This window comes from Pinus tabuliformis, chromosome Q, assembly GCF_031772625.1.
Source record: "Pinus tabuliformis cultivar Carrire ecotype Pingquan chromosome Q, CPIR1, whole genome shotgun sequence".
Taxonomy (NCBI): Eukaryota; Viridiplantae; Streptophyta; class Pinopsida; order Pinales; family Pinaceae; genus Pinus; species Pinus tabuliformis.
This window is the reverse complement of record NC_142296.1, coordinates 764,453,384-764,467,582: the sequence shown is the minus strand read 5'-3', so window position 1 is coordinate 764,467,582 and position 14,199 is coordinate 764,453,384.

Here is a 14,199-nt window from a genome sequence, read left to right as displayed (position 1 = left end):
GTGCGAAGGATTCTAGGTAGACCTCACTCTGTCATCTATTTACCTTATGGAAAATCATTTTACTCCTTGTCTCTCTGTTGTTCTATGTTAGCCACCGACCTAGGGGAGATACTTTTGTCTGTAATCGTAAATATCATATAACAAAACCCAGGGTGGAGAGGCATCCCTTGATACCTCCCTCCCCCTCATAAGCATAATCTCATGTTCTATCACCGATTCTTAATGTTTGCATCACTCATTGGCATTCGAAGTAAAAAGGGCGAGTGCATTTTGATTGAAGTCATGGCAATCCATGTTGAAAGGAAACATGTAGTTGATGTAACTTTAACTCCCCACATGCAAATAATACAAATAATTAATGATGACTAGCCTTCAGCACAGATCTCCCATCACATTTAGTGAATGTTTCAATGGAATTTAGAATTATGAGGAGTAATGGTAGTTTTCATGGCAAAATATGGGGACAACTTCCTTTATTTCTTAATTTAATGTTCTCCAGTCATCCCAACATTCATGAATTCCCCCCTTCATACCAATTTTGGTCCCATCTCCACTAGCGATGTATGAATTATGTGCTCTTCTACAAGAGACCTGTGAAGGTCACCTCATCTCCTTCAAGAAGACCATTGTACAAGATTGAGAGCAAAAATTATAGTCATTGTGGGAACAATAGTAAAGTTTTTTGTTGTTAGCAACTAGGGATCCTTCAGCTGGATGTTGCCCATCACACCCTGGCTTCCAAAATTCTTAGCTCAATCTCTTCAATTGAACTCCATCCTCTGAAAGTATCCTTTTCTCTTCTGCCCATCGGTCCTAGTTATTATATGCAATTGTTAGTTAATTTCCTCCCCGAGCGTCTATATAACCCCCTCTACAATCTATATTTTCTCTTCATGTTTTGGCATTTGAGCTATTTCTTTATACAAGTTTATTCCTTTGGTTTGGAGACTAGTGGGCCACTTTGTCTTTCAGTGTTAGACACCCCTGAGGTCGTGCATGACTTAGTGGGAGATATGTCCATTGGAATTAAGTGGGTGTTCTTATCTTTCATCTATGCTACTCATCTTCTATGTGTTCTCTCCTTCTTCTATGCCACTATCGCCTCGGGGCCACTTCATGTTTTCCCCCCTCATGTTCAACAATAGTTTTATCAGAGGGTGTTCAAAATTTATTAACCTACTCCCTTCCATTGGGCCACAATGTGGGTTCACAATGGAAAAACCTCGAGAGTAGGGGCACCCTTGGTTGCACTCAACAGTCTAAGTCTCTACAATTTGACATCATAGACACTAATTTGAAGCTATAAGAACACATATGAACTATTAATAGTCTAATGGATGAAATTCAGGATCTTAAAAGTAAATTGGCATGACGGGATGATGAAGTAGATGCTCTTCGTCAGCAAATTAAGGCCCTACAAGCTCAACTCTCCACTAGGATAAGCCATGGCTCAGAATCAAGCTCCTCCAACAGTCACAGAGACAAACCTCAACCACCCTCTCGACAAGGCATCCCACTCTTTTCTCTGATGTATTCTCTATGCAATTGTGTTATGTATTAGGCCAATTTTGTAAGCCCTATTCCTTTCATCACACAGTCTCAATAAATTCTTTAGTTAGTATTTTGGTGATACCAACAATGTTGTAAGCCCTATTCCTTTCATTACACAACCTCAATAAATTCTTTAGTTAGTATTTTGGTGATACCAACAATGTCCTCTCTAGAGGATCAATTCCTAGAGTAATTATGTACCTCATTTCCCAAGTAACTATTGCATCTCGGTGCAAATTTTTATACAAATCTTACTCATTTATGTAAAATAAATAAATAATAATAAAATAGTTATAATTATGATTATAATTATTAATTATTAAACTAGCCAAGCCCCAAGGGTTGGCTCAATTGGTCGAGCTCTATTGTTAAAGAATCTTGCTAATGGGAGGCCACGGGGTTGATTTTCCTCGATGCTCTTTGGTTTAGGCTCTGCTAATGAGATGGCGAGAAGTGGCCTCTTTGAGTGGATCTGCCTGAATAGTTTCTGTAGACATAGTGACCACTGATCTCTGGTGTCAGTGAACCACGCATAATAATAATAATAATAATAATAATTAAACTAGCTTAGATCCATCTTAACTTTGGATTTATTAAGTGAAAAGAGGGATCAAATCTCTTTAGGTGTAAACCTTTCCTCAAGTTTTTCACTCAAAAAAGAGGTTTTCACCTCGAGAAATTTTATCCCTATTGACGCTTCATAGATCCAGAGTTAAGATGGATATAAGCTTATTAAAAATAAGTCAAATTTATTGGAAAAATAGGGAAGAAAATCAAAGGAAAGGGAGGAAGGGATTAGTCAAGAGTTATAGGAGAAGCAAATATTAAAAATATGGTAGGGCGGATACAACGGTCATAAATTAAGATATTAAAAAATTAAAGTTTTTAAAATTTAATTTAAAAATTAAACTTTTAAATTAATTTAAAAAAAGACGAGTTAGAAAATAATAGTGAATTAAAAATATTTAGATAAATAAATGAAATTCATAAAAGCTTTGAGATGATGTGAATGGGTGCCACGAGGAGAATAAATAGAACTGGGAGGAAATTCATTGTTATGAAGGAATTGAATTTATTAATAAAAATGAATCAAATTTCTTGAAAAAGGAATATAAAATCAAAGAAAGGGGAGGAAAAAATCCATCAAGAGTTATAAGACAAGAAAATATTAAAGATATGATCACATTGGCTAATCAGTCTTAAAAATAACATTTTAAAGAGACTTAAATATTTAAAATTTTAATTCTAATTAAATTTAAAAACTTATACACATTAAAAAATAACTTTTCAAATTAATTTAATTTAAAAACAAAAAGAAAAATTAGAGAATGATAGTGAATTTTAAAATATTTAAATAGAGAATTGAAATTTAGGATTTAAAAATATTTAAATTGACAATTAAAATTTGAACATTGTATGCATTTCCTTATGTGTGTGTGTGTATTTTAGAGCAATAATGTAAAAAAATGGAGTAAAAAGGAGAAAGATAATAATATAAAAGCTAAAAGGAGGTTGAAGAATGATTGACAATTGAAATTAAAGAAAAAACTAACTAGGTGCAAACAAAGAGGGCAAACAAAAAGGCGAAAATGAAAGAGAGGAATTATTGGGATAAGTGATGGATAACGAGCTTCCAAAACACTTAAACACTTTTTTCGGGTTAGCCAAGGATAAATAAAACCCTTTCAATCTTTTAGTGTTTAGTAGGTTCCCAGTTCTTGTGGTAAATCCTACATTGGTCAAACTAGTCATTCCTTTTGGGCCTGCCTCAAAGAGAACATAGATGATACTGCCCATAAGCTAGCCATTATCGAGCACTCATTCAAATGCACATCTTATATGTTTTGATCAAGCTAATATCTTAACATAAGTTCCTTATCATATTCCTCGAATAATTCGGGAAGCTCTCGGAATCGAAAAACACCCACACAATTTCAATAGGAAAGATGGTTATAGGATAAGCACTTAAAACACTTATTTTGGTCACCCAAGGATAAATCAAACCCCTTCAATCTTCTCATGTTTACTAGGTTCCCTATTCATGTGGTAAAGCCTACATCAGTCAAACTAGTCATTCCTTCTAGGTCCACCTCAAAGAGCACATAGTTGATACCATCCATAATCGCATCTCTAAGTCAACCATTACCGAGCAGTGATTTGAAACTCAACATTTTATATGTTTTGATCAAGCTAAGATCTTAAAACATGTTCCTTATTATATTCCTCGAACCATTTGGGAAGCTCTTGAAATCGAAAAGCACCCTAACAATTTCAATAGGGAAGATGGTTATAGGCTAAGACAATTTTGGATGTCTGTTATCCATCACCTATCCAAATAATTCCTCTCTTTGGTTCATCACTTTTTTGTTTGCCCCCTTCATTCGCACCTAGTTAACTTGTTCATTAATTTCAATTCTTAATCATTCTTCAATTTCCTTTTAACCTTTGTATTTATTATTTTTCTCCTTTTTGTTTCCTTTTTACATTATTGCTCTAAAATACACACACACACACATGAATTCTACATTCTAATTTAAATTGTCAATTTAAATAACTTTAAATCCTAAATTTCAATTTTCTATTTAAATAATTTTAAATTCACCACGATTCTCTAATTCTTCTTCTTCTTCTTCTTTTAATTAAATTCAATTAAAGGGTTAATTTTTAATGTGTATAAGTTTAAAAATTGAATTAAAACTTTAATTGTTAATATTTATAAGCCTCTTTAAAATCTTGATTTTCGGACCTTTTACCCCACCCTATCATATCTTTAATATTTTATTCTCCTATATCTCTTGTTTGATTCCTTCCTCCCCTTCCTTTGATTTTTGTTTCCTTTTTTCAAGACATTTTATTCATCTTTAATATTTTTTAATAATTAATTCAATTTTTTCATAAGTGCTAATTCCCCCCCCCCCCCCATTTTGGGGGTCACAAGAAGGGGATGGATTCTCTTGATCCCAAGGAAAACCAAGTAGTAAAGTATTCCGGGGGTATTGGCAAGAGGATGAATGTATGGGCTCATGTTTGGTCTTCAGATGGCTAAATACCAAAATAGTAATTTTGGGAGATTCCCTTATCACCATTCAACATTTACACGAGGGATCTCTTCATAAGAATAACCATCTAAGTCTTCTTCTGCAATGAATTCTTAGTGTCTTGGATTCCTTCCATAGCAAGGCCTTCTACCACATCTTACGAAGTCAAAACAAATATGTTGATGAATAGGAAAATAACGCTTATCTTCTGGAGGTAAGAGAGATAGTCATCAATGGCAAGACCGAATGGAAAACGATCCCATGATGAACAACATGCATGACTTATTACTTTATTCATCTTTAATATTCATGATTTTGGGAGCATAGAGACTTATTTTGAAGTGGACCTTAAGGTTCTTTCCCATAAGTTCATTACCCTCTTTAGCAATTTGAATAATAGATTAGTAGTTATGTGGTACAGGCTCATGGAGAAATTTGGGGTGGCAGGTTCTGGGCATGCATGCCATGTGCCTCTCCATTCCTCGCATATGGCAAGCTCAGCATCAGGACAATTTTTCTTTCTCTTATACCCTCATACCTAGCTCATTCAAGTCTACAGGGGAGTGATCGTTAATGAAATTCATGGATGATAATATTTTTGTGGTGTGTGAGTTCCTAGGTCCCAAAATTATACTTGTGGAAGGTGATAATGAGGTGAATACAGAATATTCAAGCTTTTGGTGTTTGTATGGGAGCTTGGTTCACCTTTATGGACGTTGAGGTATCCTTCAAGTTTGCACAATCTCTAGGGATCCTGTGAAATTCAACATTAAAGAGGGACTCTTGCTCTATGTCATCAATGGTATTTGGCTCAACACTCTCAAGTTCTAAGTTCGATGGCCCCTCCTGCACACTTTCTCTAGTGACCCTTTATGCTTTCTGGTGTGGAGTTAGGTATTGCTTTTCTTTAGCTCAACAAAGGTTCCTTAGGTGATTCTAATGACCAATCATAATATCCTTCTCATCTGTTATATTGTCCTCTTTGCTGCATTCAAAGCCCCTCAGTCATTATGTGCACTCCCAACCCTCGTTTCTCTGGTTAGAGATGATTTTGTTGGATGGAAGTTGTTGCATGTGGATTTTCGTGCCAATTTGGGCATGTTGATGTTAAGAAGGTACCCAATTATCAGTTTAGCAGTTAATTTTAATATTGTTCTTTGACTTGTCCTACTTTTGACACTCTATTGGATTTGCTCCTACTCCTCTTCCTATATGAGGAGTCATTTTCTCCTCCCTAAGTCTGGCCCTCCCTCATCTCTAATCGTCCATTCTTCTGGTCCCTGTGATTCCTTCTTCGGGCCTAATTGTTGTTCAAAAACCAACCCCTATTTCTTCCTTCTGGCTACTGTGGAGAGAAAATGGTGTAATATTGAGAACTTGATATGTAATAGTGCATGAAACCTCTGTTTGCACCCCCTTGTCGATTTCCATGATGAAAGCAGAGACATCCAAAGACAAATTCTCCAGCAATCCAACATTATCATGTTCTTGGTTGAGGAAATGAAAATACTTCAAATTCAAGTGAATCGTTGGGAGATGAGATCGATGCCCTTTGTTGACAATTGGTTGAGCTTCAAATTTAGAGGAATGAAGGAGATTAACATAGCATTGTGAGCATCTCCCTTGGAAGCCAATCTGATAAAATGTCGATTGATCCCCCCTCATCTCATGATCTCATTATGCAAAGTTGTGTTTTTGTCTGGTTAGTTTTGTCGTGTTTATAGTTGTCCTAAAGTTGGTATAATGTATGTCAGTAATAGCTTGCTTATTGAAGATTCTGGTTCTTCTATTTTGTCCTCCCTTGAAGAATCTGCATCTTGGATTACAATGTAAAATTTCTTAGATATTTTGTTGTGATCGAGTGCAAATTTAATAAAAAAAATACTCATTATTATAAAAAAAGAAAAAATTCCTCCCAATCTATTTATTGTCCTTGTGGAAACCATTCACATCATCGCAAATCTTTTACGAATTCCAATTATCTATCTAAATATGTTTAATTCACTATCATTTTATAATTCTTCTTTTTATATCAATTTGAAAATTTCATTTTTAGTTTATGTAAATTTGTGTGTGTGTGTGTGTGAATTCTATTACTTCAAAAACTTGGGATTACATCATGAGGTACAAAATTCTTGTGGGTATCCAATTGGGGATATCAGATCATATCCAAAAATAGTCTCTCCTTAAGGAGGAGAGTGATAAAAAAAAAATCATAAAGAAACATCCAAAAACAAACTATAACAAACGTATTGTCCAAAATGAGACAGTACAAAGAAAGTTGGAAATATGATAACAAAAACCATGATCAAGGCACAAGTAGGCTAATGATTTTGAATTTGAGCCTACCACCAAAATGGGCACATTTAGATCCTCTAGTGCACCATCTAAATCTGGTGGAATGTCGATATGCTTCTCAATTCTCTCCATCCTTCCGTCTAAGTCCTGCAAGTGCTTATGCAGGTGTTCAAGGGAATGCAGAATGTCCATGCGTGACTCATGCTTGGGAATGCAGAATGTCCATGCGTGACTCATGCTTGTCCATAATAGTCCTCCCCAACATGAGCTCCATCTGCCAATATAAGTCCACCTTCTACATGTATAGATTAAATCTACCCTGCGTATGCCCAGTGTCCAAGATCTCGTTCGCCCGCTCTGTTGGAAAATCAATATCAGAAAAGTGGTTTCTCTTATTGGAAACTTCCCCCTCAACATGAGAGGTCTCCTCCTAAATATGACCAAGGGTGAGATCCCAGTATCAAGAAGCAAAATCCACGATCTTATGGTGCATATGGTAGTGTCCTTGTTGGGCCTGCTCCTGATAATATGCAACACCATGCCTCACTCTATCCTACTAACACGTCGCCTGCTGACACATCATGGCTAACCTAGTCACTAGAAATACACTTTGAGACCACAACTCATAATGATTAACCGGGGAATTATGGACACCATGGCAACATCAAACAATAAATAAAAACAAAGACACCCCCACTAGCTTGGGGACCAATCAATGATATGAATGAAACATCCAACTACCACGACAAAGGGGATTCAACAGTACCCCATTGTCGACCTCTATACTCCCACCATCCTACCTTATACATAACTAACTCCACCCTTCTGTTTATCAAGGCTAGAAATTCACGACATAAAACAATAAGTAGGTGAATATTGCAACAGAAAGATACCTTACTCACAACAAGGCCATAATCCTCTCATTGCCATATTTCAGTGCATCTTCTTGCCCCAATTGGAAGGGCCTTCTCTCAACCAAGCACTGTATTCTCAAATTGTGAATGAAATCGACCCAACTTCAACAATACTAAGAAGGAGACATATGAATCGATAAAGTTAGGTGCCTTCTACCCCAAAAGTTGCATCTTCCACTAGCCAACGGGTGAACATACACCCCACTTCAACCCCCCAACCACCTCAATAATACTCCTAGGTTGGATAAAACAACTCAACTCCACAATATGATGATAACATAAACCTCTAGGGTGGGAATTGAAAACCCAAGATTGGATCTAAGCTCCCCCCACCAAGAAAGAGAGAAAATTGATGAGAGAGAGCTAAGTCTTACCCAAGACATAGACAACTACCCATTCTGTTGAAATACTCCATTACAATCATTGTTATTGACCATGAACAAAACCCAAACCTGCTTCCCCAAATCACCTAGGTCAAGATAGGAAAAAACCAAGCAGAATAATGATAGACCAAAAATTCTAAGCTCCTGAAAACAACCCAGACCCAATTCCCTGCCTAGACTTCCACCATAAAATTGGTTTAATTGAAAACTATGAAAATAGGAATGGTAAATAGCATTACCTTTTACCCAAATATGTTATGCAACATGAATTTTGGCCTGAGCGATAATGCCTAGTAGAGACAACTAGACCTCAAACCCTGTGGCTCTGTCCACGCATACAAAATTTCCCACCACCTTCAGACAACCATTACTCCAATCCACTCTTCCATTCACTTGTTCAAAGAGTGGCTGACTACTCTCCTTGTCAACCTTCTCCTCTATAAATGTTACTTGATGTGTCTACATGGTCTTAAACCTTCTTGACTCGCGCTTCACACGTATCGTGTCGATCTAACTCCCTAAAGAAGGACAATGCCTTGCCATCATAGAAGGTAAGTGATAATACTCTTACACATGTTGCATTAAACTCCTTGGGGATGTGTTGTCGCTCCTAGAGACAGTCTCTGGCTTGAAAGGAGACCAGTACCTAAGACATCCTAGTAAGTGTTGTCATATTTAACTGGAAACTTATAGCACTTTTAATTTTCCATGTAATTCAAATGAGGTAGATTCAAAACCATTCATAAGAGATGCAATGTAAGGGCTGATACACATAATACTCCACAGGAATGATATTCATAAATCTCTGATGGCCAATTCTGATTGGAGCTTGTAGCTAATCAACTTTTTTAAAAGGTGCGATAGAAGAAGAAAATAGAGATAAAACCTGACATATAGAGCTTAAGAATTTAAGAATCCCATACATATGAGTCTAGAAAGAAACAAGGGCAGGAAAAATGTTTAAGAGGTGCGAAGACACCTGGAGCACTTTTAAAGACTTGATTTCCATATCCATATAGGCATTACTCATCAACATCCGATTTAAATGAATCTGTATTTTTATGAGAAATATATCTAGCTGCTACTTTACATGAGATCTAAGAAGAAAATTCAACATATATGTAAACACATAGAAGAGAGAACATACTACAAACCCAATAAGTCAAAATCACCAAAAACTTTGCATTAATTTCCAGAGAAGCATACATGCATCGAGATCCATAACATTGTTCTTATGAAAACTAGAAAAGAATTACTGCTAAAAATGTTGAACCCCGTGTTCTTTTGTTCAAATTGTTCTTATAGGACCTCTTAGAAAGAGAGAGGTCATTACAAAATATTATTTTCTTGATCTCATCATAATTACTAGGCTCATCAAAATTTCAGTGTGTTTGATAACACAACTATACTTAACTAAAGAGTAACAAACTAAATAGAACAAAATACAACTAAAAAATGCGAGTAAAATTAATGATGCAAATAAGATTTCATAATTGACATAATAAAAAATATCTTCAAGGATGATGGGCCAGTGTAGCACATTGTGGAGTACGTTGTGTCATAGGTTCAACGACTCAGACAACTGGTGGATTAACGAAATGCTTGCATCGTTGCCATAGTGCTGGAGGTGGACTAGGAGTGGAGAAGAATTGTTGATAACTGACATTTAGATTGATTATACCATTGTAACTTAACCTGTGATGAAAAAGACTCCTCACCATTCCCAACAGTTGAAATTCCTTCTTCAGGAAATTTACCACCATTTTCCCTTTGATATTGGCAGCGTTCTCATGAGACAAACCTTCCTTGCTTTTAGCTTCAACGAGTCTCTAATTATACTGTTCCTAGATTAGCTCCCTGAGAGGTTCCCAGCAGTTGGGTAATTCTGCTTAGACCACCCTGTCAAATTCGGCATTGAAGGTGGTTGTTGGGTCTTGAAAATGTCATTCATTTCCATTACAATTTCACTATTATGTCATTGGGCCACATTTATGTTTTTCCAAACTTTATTAATTCTTAGCCTTTTTAAGTGAATTTGTGGTTAAAAATTAGAAAATAATGTGCATATACTTATACCTAACAAGTGGGTTGAGATTGTTGACATGTGTAGGTCAAAAGGAGACTTCTAGAAGACCCTTATGTGGCACTCTAAGGCCAAATTCGAATTTGAGTGGAAAGAATCATGAGATCATGGGGATATGTGTCACATCTCCTAATTGTATTGTAACTCTAAGAAGACATGTGTCTTATTAGTTCCTATTTTGATTAGGACTCTAGAGGAAGAGGGAGAGATTCATGGACTCTCATTAATGAGATGACTTCTCATCTTTTTGTATAAATAGGAGATCTTTCTCCTTCATTTGTTAGCTTAGAGTTTAGAGCTTAGCTTGTGAGTCTTAGCTTAGCTTGGAGTTTATAGTTCTTCCTTGATGGCTTTTGAAAGCTTTGGAGAGCTTTGTTGTACTTTGTAATTTTGAAGAATTTGAATAAAGCTTTGATGTTCTCAACATGGAAGGAGATGTGAAGTAGATGTCATGGAGCATATTAGAATGTAAGGTAGAGTAGATTTCATTTTGTAATTTTGCTTTGATTTCATTATGTCATTTGATTGCTTTCAAGTTTGATAGATTAGATTTCTCATTCATGCAATTTTAATTCATGTAAGTGTGTTCAACCGGTTGATTATAGATTAGTTTTTCTTCACATGTTTTTGCATCAAATAGTGACATGAGATTTGCCTCTCTGCTGACTTTGTTTTTTTTAGCTTTTCAATTTCAGTTATGCTTTGATTTCATTCTTATTCATTTGCTTTGTTAGTTAGTTTAGATATCAAATTCCTCATATCATTGACGTTATCTCCTAAAGCAATAGCTTATACTACCTGGCGAGCTATCAGACTATGAATGGTGTGATTTGATTTTAGCTTTATTTTTCTGCAATTAAATATCAAATTCCTCATATCATTGACGTTATCTCCTAAAGCCATAGCTCAGACTACCTGGCGAGCTATCGGACTATGAATGATGTGATTTGATTTTAGCTTTATTTTTCTGCAATTAGATATCAAATTCCTCATATCATTGTCGTTATCTCCTAAAACCATAGCTTAGACTACCTGGCGAGCTATCGGACTATGAATGATGTGATTTGATTTTTAGCTTTATTTTTCTGCAATTAGATATCAAATTCCTCATATCATTGACGTTATCTCCTAAAGCCATAGCTTAGACTACCTGGCGAGCTATCAGACTATGAATGATGTGATTTGATTTTAGCTTTATTTTTCTGCAATGAGATATCAAATTCCTCATATCATTGACGTTATCTCCTAAAGCCATAGCTTAGACTATCTGGCGAGCTATCGACTATGAATGATGTGATTTGATTTTACTTTTATTAGTTTGCAGTTTTTGATTTGTTGAGTGCAATAACTTAACTTTTATTTCTGTATTTAGATAAACAACAAAGATAATAATTTCATGATCAGTAGTTCATCATTTGTTTGATTTGAATAGCAACACATTTACATTCTTGTTTAAGTACTAATTTCATCAATAACATGCTTTGAGATCTTTTGAAGTGCTAAGTTTTGGAAGTTACCATTAGGGACATAAACCTTGTCTTGAAATCTACATCCATACTTGACCTTTGAAAGTATTCTTAAAACCTTAGAATATGATTTCCATTTGCGTTAGACACTTTAGGAGATCGACAAGAACAAAACCCCAAAACAAAATAAAATCTATAAAACAACGAAGTAAGAAAAAGGTTAACTAAGCACATATGGTGCACCACACTTCATCAGTTTACGATACCCGGATTGATAATTTATGTAGAGCAATTTAAGACGTTAAATTGACTAGACATTTTGGCGCCATTGCCGGGGAAGTGTAATTAGGAGACCTCATTTCTTAAATCTAAAAAAAAATTAATAATTCTTGAGTATGCTCTCCTCCTGCACTTTGTGTGATCTGGAGAATCAGAAAAAGGATTGTTATGTAAAAAAAATTTAATAATTCTTGAGTATGCTTTTCTCCTGCACTTTGTGTGATCTCGAGGATGAGAAAAAGAATTGTTACGTTAAAAAAAAAGTAGACAAAATAAACTTCATCATTTCAATTGATTAAAAAAAAAATTTGATGAAACCCAACTGCTTTGATAGGTTCAACTGTCCAAGATTGACTGGTTATGGTTTGTAGTGGTTTTGATAAGATTTTGCAACTTAGCTGCGGAATGTGGTCTGATTCCGTAGCTAATTGTGAATTCCGTAGCTAATTTCAAGGTTTAATAGGTTACAGGCATCCAATGAAGAAACCGATCACATAGGCATCTCCAGAATTGCCCCAACATGGATCCTATCCTAGTCACCCAACCCAGATTGATAAAAAATCAGCTTAAGACCTCAGTCAAAGTCCTGTTTTTAGCACATTTACCTTGAAGTCTTTGCTGTCTGAAATTGAAAATCATTAATCCTTCTTATAAAATTTCACAATTTCAGGAAAAAAAAAAAAAAAAAAGAAGAAGAAGAAAAGAAAAGAAAGAAAGAAAGAAAAAGGAAAACAATCTATGGCTATCTGGAATCCTAGCTTTCACTATGGCCTCAGTAGGAAAATCTGCATTCCTGTTTGAAGTCTTGGCCCTGAAACAAACCTGCCAAAAAAAAAAAATGCACTGTAATGCGAAAAAACTAAGGGTTCGAATGTTAAACAATTAGGTAACAACAAGGAGGTGAATGAAAATTTGTAGATCCATGTTAACTCCATTAAGGGGCCTCGGCATTGTCCCAACCTGAAAATGAATCAATGAGCTCAATACAATTATTACTGCCACTTAGATTTCCACCGCCTACAAAACCTGCAAGCTTCAGCAAAATTATTAAATCGTTGTTTTAAAAAGCCAAGGTACCAATATGAATTAAAAACAACCACTGCAGCAATTGTTTAACAACCTGTGGGTTGGGCGTCATCGTTTGACATTTCCTCTCTGGTTTCTTTGTTAATAAACTAGTAGAGAAAAGAGTTGTTCCCGTATCAGGTAATCTTAAATATTGAATAAACATGAGGATAATGGATCGACGATTCTCACTGCGGATCGATGATTGGCTCATTCTTCTGTCTTCAGATAACAAACCTGTGACTAATTTCTTCTAGAGAGCCACGAGAGATGGTTAGTTGCCCCAATTCTTCAGCCCTGTCATTGCGCCTGTGTAATACACCTTACAGACAAAAAAAATGCGTAATAGCTGAAAAATGTCAAACTTCAAATGCATGATTTGGCCAAACGGAGATGAATTTGAGAAAAATAAAACATGAGTTTTTTCGAAAGTAGGATCAATTAGATAACCCAGAAACCGTTTTAAGAAATTCTTGGCGGTTTGGGAGAATTTCTTGGTTCTTTGAAGCCCATTTTTGCAGGCCGCGAGGAAAAAACGGGATTTGAATTAATTAACTGACAGTTGATTTTCGGCTGCTTCTGATTTGAAATCAATGGCGTGCTGATAATTAACTATTTGCTGATTATACATCTCCCGCATTTTTCCACCCGTCTAACACCTGCTCTGCCACTTCCCGATTAATAACAATTCTAATTGGATACGGCTCTTTGCTGATAGACGTAACACCTGTTAACAACAGTTTTAATTGGATATGGCTCTTTGCTAATAGATGTAACACCTGTTAACAACAATCTTAATTGGATACGCAACCAACTAATAGACGTGGCATGGAGCTTCTTGGCATTCGATGCAGAGGCCATTCGAAAACTCACTCACATTCTGTTCATGTATATTTCCTGTGAGTTAAACCCAAAATTGCCTCTAATTACATTGGTTGCCTGGAACTACCAGAGAGGAAGAAGAAGTATCAAAGTGGAATAAATCCCATGCAGGTAGTTGTGTTGATTGTTTTTAGAATTATCGCCTGGATATTCCTGGGAGTTGTCTTAAAACATGAGCTATGGCTCAGTATATGCATACCTGGATTCAAAACAACATATCGTTGCAGCATGAAGCTGCAC